Source organism: Penaeus monodon, unplaced genomic scaffold, assembly GCF_015228065.2.
Source record: "Penaeus monodon isolate SGIC_2016 unplaced genomic scaffold, NSTDA_Pmon_1 PmonScaffold_19230, whole genome shotgun sequence".
NCBI lineage: Eukaryota > Metazoa > Arthropoda > Malacostraca > Decapoda > Penaeidae > Penaeus > Penaeus monodon.
In genome coordinates, this window is record NW_023648850.1 from 388 (window position 1) to 6,641 (window position 6,254).

General features: G+C 42.7%; 1 pseudogene; it reads right to left on the reverse strand.

Moving 5' to 3' along the window:
• Positions 1–740: 740 nt before the first annotated feature.
• On the reverse strand, positions 741–4,912 carry LOC119569858 (annotated as a pseudogene).
• Positions 4,913–6,254: the final 1,342 nt, after the last annotated feature.

Sequence of the window (6,254 nt, forward strand, 5' to 3'; positions counted from 1 at the left end):
ATAGATTTGGATGAGAAATGATGAACCCCCTCCTGGATGTGGATGAGGGGGGTGGGGATGAGTCGAGTCGAGCTAGTTCCTCCAGAATTCGTAGCCTCTGGTGACCTAAATGAATGCCAATGATAAGCTAAAAGTAAGGTAAGAAACTGATCTTACTTGATGCATTAAAACAATAATTGATTGTCAAAAATTAGTATCTGATCACGCAGCAATAAGGCCAGGTGTGAGGAGCAGTCGCGAAATACGACTGGTTCACTTTTAGAAAACAAATGTACTGGCTTCATCCACACCAGATCGCTCAGTCGGAGGCGTCGACTACACCACACCTCTAGAAACCTGCTCTGCCTTTGGCTCTCACCTTCCCTACGTTGCTTGATTGGGCTGGCAACATGTGCCTCGGTGACATCTTGGTACATCGCTCATTGCAAGAGCGGGGCTGGAAAGACCGTACGACGACATCTTCGGAATAGCAGCTGCACTTCGGTCATGACTTCTGCACAGTCAGTGCGTATGTGGACATCTATATACATAGAAAGTTTACGAGTCTCTACCTAACGACATTAATATTCAGTGCATGTTAACAACTGGAATAGGAGTAAGTGCACGAATGGATTGCTGAATATTTCCACGAAGTTAAAGATAACTATAGTTACAATCGACATAAAGCGGTGTAACGGGCTTCAAGCTCTGGGTCATACTGCTTCCGTGCGTGGAGAAGAGGTTTCAGAGACAGAACTCAGCAGCAACAGTCAGAGATTTTGGTAACGATGGTGGTGTGCAGGGAAGCGTGTGCAGGGTCGCTGGGAGGGCAATCAAGGAGGGACGCTAATCTCTCCTCCATTACCCGCGCCGCAGTGCTGGACTGGCGACTCCTCACAGTTCGTACCCGAAGTGAATGACTCGCGGTGTAATAATGGAAGATATTTAATACTGGTGTGTTGTGTAATGATGAAGAGGGAGCGACCTGCACTGGGTGATCCCTTCAGTGATCTGGCGTCACTGGCGTCCAGTGCAAAGGCGTCCCAGAGTTCGATGTCACGACATGACTTTGGAGGAAGCAGTCGCAAGAGATCGTGGAGGTGATGGTGGGGGCTTTGGTGATGCGTGAGGGGTGATGTCTACTCTCCCTCTCTCCCCTTCCCCCTTGGGGAGTATCACAGCAACTGAGAGTTGTTTATAAGAAGGCGATCTGCAGAATCACATGAGTAGAGCAGATATACCGGCCGTTAGTGGTAGGGGGGTCACAACCCAGGCGATCACAATTTTTCCTGTGGAGGGAAAACGATTTTAGTCCTCTACTGTCCACACCAAGATTAGTTTTAATCGGTTGATGTGCAAAAAACTATTCGATTTATTATTTCTTTTAAATTATTTCTCACACTGTCTCTTACCTGAAGAGTCCCCAGTCGACACCCTGTCGGCTGGATTGGCCCAGCCCACAGACGACGGAGCCACCTTGCAGTGCGTGGTGGAGATGGGGAGGCCACCTTGGAAGCCAGCAAGACGGTGAAGGCAGAGCCGATCTCAATGGGTAATCCGGAGGAGGCGCCCACCTTGGCCCAGGTCCTCGCCGATGGTCTGGATCACACGGCGACCCCACACCCACAGACCCACAGAGATGCCAATCTAAAAATCACACATTCAATTAGATTTTCCCCTAACACAGTAAAGCCATGTGTATTTGTTTCATTCTGATATGTTTTTGAAATAAAATGAGACACTTACGCCGCCTACAAGAGGATGTAAATGGGAGTGGGGGACCTGGGCCACGGAGCCCTCGGTGTAATGGCCCACAGAGCGATGAGAGGCCCATGGCATTGCTGACGTCGTTGCCCGCCGTGGGCGAAGGAGCCGAAGGTGGCCGTGAGGATCTGCAGGAACGAGAAGACCCGCTTCACCTCGGGCTTGTCAGTCTCACCCTCCTTCTTGTCATAAAGTTCGTCCAGGGAGACGATCTTGACCTGATTGGCATTGACGAGAGGAACCTGACTGCTGTTTGGGTGATGCCTGCGGAAGGAAGGAAAGAAGTGTTCAGCTCGGCAGTCCGAGTCCCAGAAGTCGATATGGCGAATAAATTGCAAGAAATTGAAAAGAAGTGACTGAATCAGCAGTCTACAACCACACTAATTCGCTATAGACCCGTAGAAATTAAAAACAATATACTAACTAAAAATAAAAGGCAAAAACCACAGCAAAAAAAAATCCATCAATATGCAGACAACACAAACTTAAAAACAAAATCCAGATGACCCCCACAAGGCCCACGGCACCCCCCCCCCTTCCCAAGAGACTGTGACGAAGGACAGGTGTTGTTGAGGCCGTTGCCCAGCAGGTTGCCCTTGGTCTCGGCGGGATGTAGCCGTTGGTCTCGGTGGCGCTGCTGTTGAAGGTGTACGTGGTGGGGGAGACCCCCCTTCTCAATCACGGACAACTCCTGGCCAGGTGGTGTGGGCGAGCGGGCTTTATTTTGCGGGGGGGCGGTGCGACGTCAATTCAGGTCGGGTGTTTTTCGCGATAATTGGATCGTTATGGGAAAAAGAGATATGGAGGGGTCTTTCTTGTTATTAAGAATGTGGATATCTATTTTAGCTTTATATCTCCAACCCACAAACACTAAAAACAAGATGAATGGTAGATTGCCCTGACAAAGACATTTACAAATCTTGATAATATTATTAAAAAGATTAAAGCTCACGACTAGGCAGCCATTACTAAGCTAACCCCCCACTGAAAGCAACGGCCGCTAAAGACAAGAAAAAAATAAAAAAAGAGAGAAAAGTAAAATGTGTAAGAATAAAAAAGTTAAAAAACCAGAACATGAGGAGGAGAAAGAAAAACAATAAAAAAAGGTAATAGAAACAAGGGAAGAAAAAGAAAGAAAGGAAAGGGGAAGAAAAATAGTTAGATGGTCTTTTTTAATAATGTTGACTAGCCACCAGGTCCCTTGCTCCGTCGACCTTAAGTGAAATACTCTCACTTGGCCATTGTCAAAAAGGGCCTCTCCCAGTTTAGAAAACTTACTCTTCCGCTCGAGGACCGTGGGCGCGACCTAGATATTCCCCCAGTTATTGGGCTCCCTTTTTCGTTTTCAAAAACGAACTATTTTGTAAATCTTTCTAAAAAAAAAAACACTGTTGTCGTCTTTGTCATGTTCCATTTTTTATTAACCGTCATGTCCTCCCTACCGTTTTCTTCGTCGCTAGAATCTATCAGTGTCCAAGCTTTCAGGAGTCTGCCAAGTTCCCAGTCGAGTTAAAACACCGTAAACAAAAAACTGCAACGGAGCTTGCATATCATGCTTATTTCTTTTTTTTGTCACTGCTATTTAATGCATCATCGAGATTTGGAGAAGCCATTCCATGAAGTCGTCCTAGCATCTGTGACGTCACTTCCATCGAATGAGAATACTGGAGCTTTGGTGATGTCATTGCCATCCAATGAAATCACCGTAGCTTCTGTGACATCACTGTTACCCAATGATTTCAATTTGTAAGCTCTTGACGTCCCATCTTCCAATGAAACATCGTGGCTTCTGTGACGTCACTGCTTAAAGACGACCTGGCCAAACGTTTTGGGAAGAGGGTCGTGGCACACACGGGAGCTTTATATGTGGGGGAGGGGGGGGGTATGAAGACAAAAGCACTGTTAATGAACAGTAAATATTGTTATTGCATCTGACGTAACATTGCAACAAGCACAACTTCAGGTCGCAAACAATTTTACCTTCATGGTACAAACAGTTCGGCCATTTTCTAGGCTGTCTGAAATGTGTATAATGGTATTTTTTAAGTGGGCGCGATCGCTTCCTCTTATTCAGTATTTTTACACCAATCATTTGCATAAAAGAGACTATTCGCGCAAAAAATGGGTCCCCAGCATGGTGTCGTTTCCTTTATTTGCCTGGTCCCTACCAGGTGAACGTGAATGATGCCGGGCTGTGTTACTTACTGTTAGTTAACCCTTGAGTCACGTAACACCATGCTTTTTCTTTTGGAAACATGCTCAAACGATGCCAAGCACCATGCTGCTAAAAAACACTAAACTAATTCAATCGAGCTCTATCCTTTAATTCTGTTCTTATCTTATCGACCTTTTTCCCACTATCTGAAAGAAGACGCCGGTGCTCATTACTCACCTGCGATTCGAAGGGGAACTTGACTTCGTGGTCTTGCTTGCAGGCAGCCTTGGCCAGATCACTGTGTGAGGGAGCAAAGGCACGGGTCAGTCCCTATATATATATTTGGTCTCTCAAAACAGGGTCCTAGCCTGATAAACTATTCATATTAGATTACTTTGGATTCCACTGTTTTCATGAGAATATTTCAAAGAAACCCCAAAATCTGACAGTTACTGATTGGTGATCGATTCACTTATGGGACTTGACTACCTGCTTTTTAGCTAAGGAGGAAAACGAGGAACCCGATGAGAAACAAGGTAAAGGAAAAGAAAATGATATAAAATGAAAACCTCGGAAACCACACGTCAACTCACATTCAATGGCTTTCCTTTGGCGGGGGACGATGATACACTGGACGAAAAGAGCTGTGAGGAATCCCAAAGCCCAGAGAGGTGATGACGGCGCCCCACCAGGGAATCACATCGGGAAGGGGCACTACAAGGGACAGAGAGAGAGAGACATTTTAAAATCCATTCTTCCAAAATCTCGGCAAAAAAATCCCACGGAAGAGAGAATAGGTGTTTGGCTCAAGAATATTGACTGGTTTCACTTACTCCTTGGGCCATCATGGACGACGGAGAACACGTTGACGAGAAGGGTGAGGCCGTAGATGAAGGGGAGAGCCTTGAGACCGGGTTCCAGGGGCTTCTCCTTCTTCAGGATGAAGTGGTTGAGGAGGAGGTAGATGACGCCGGGCATGATGCCAGAGAACAGGAGAAATGAACCATGATCCAACTGCGGAAACAATCGAGAGAAAAAACGATATTAGAGATGAAAGTTAGAGCTACACTCTACCATCCCCTCTCTTATCGAAAACCCCCTTGCCCCCCCCATCAAATCTCGCCCCAAAATACTTAAGAGTAAAATAGTGGTCTTTCCATTTGAATATTGACCACCGATTTTTTTTAAATCACTCCGCCACCTACGCTTCCTTCTATACAAAAAAAAACTCAGGCAAGTAGGTTCTGTAAAGGCCTTTTTAACGAGCTTCCTAAATCGCCTAGTAATTAGCAGCTATTCATGGGATAAACTGTGTGTGATCAACGGAAGCGACAGCTGTGGGGCCTCCTTTTCATTTTTTTCAATATCTAATTATCCCTTTCACTGGATTTTCGTTTTATTATGTAGTCTTTATATACTATTGGTTTATGGCTATAACTGTTATTATTATCATTAGTATTACCGAAACATTAACATATTATAAACAATAGCATTAACAATATTGGTTAATGGTGTATTATTCATTCTACTAAATTTATTTTCCCTTTTATCAAGATATACATAAAGATTATAATAATAACATACATAAATACAAACCCAAATACACACACGGACACACACACAAACACACACATACATACATACATACATACATACATATATATATATATATACATATATATATATATATATATATATATATATATATATAATATATATTATAATATATATAATATATATATATATATATATATATATGTATGTATGTATTATGTATGTTATGTGTTGTTTGTGTGTGTTCCGTGTGTGTATTTGGGTTTGTATTATGTATGTTATTATTATAATCTTTATGTTATATCATTGATAAAAGGAAAATAAATTTAGTAGAATGAATAATCATCCATTATAGTAATACCAATATTTATAATGACTATTTGTTATATATATATTAATGTTTACGGTAATACTAATGATAATAATAACAGTATAGCCATAAACCAATAGTATATAAAGATACTAATAAAACAAAATCGCAGTAGATGAAGGGATGATTAGATTTGAAAAAAAAGAAAGGAGCCCACAGCTTGTCGTCTTCCGTTTGATCACACACAGTTATCCATGAATACTCTATTACTAGGCGATTTAGTAAGCTCGTTAAATAAGGCCTTACACAACTACTTGCCTGAAGTTTTTTGTATAGAAGGACGTAACATGATATAATAAATTTGGGGCCAAAAATTTAATAAAGACCACTATTTAAAAAAATGTGGGGAAATTGATTTGAAAAAAGGGGCCAAGGTGGTTGTTTATCCACACTTTATCCCATAATACGTTTAAATTCTCGATTTGATCTTGC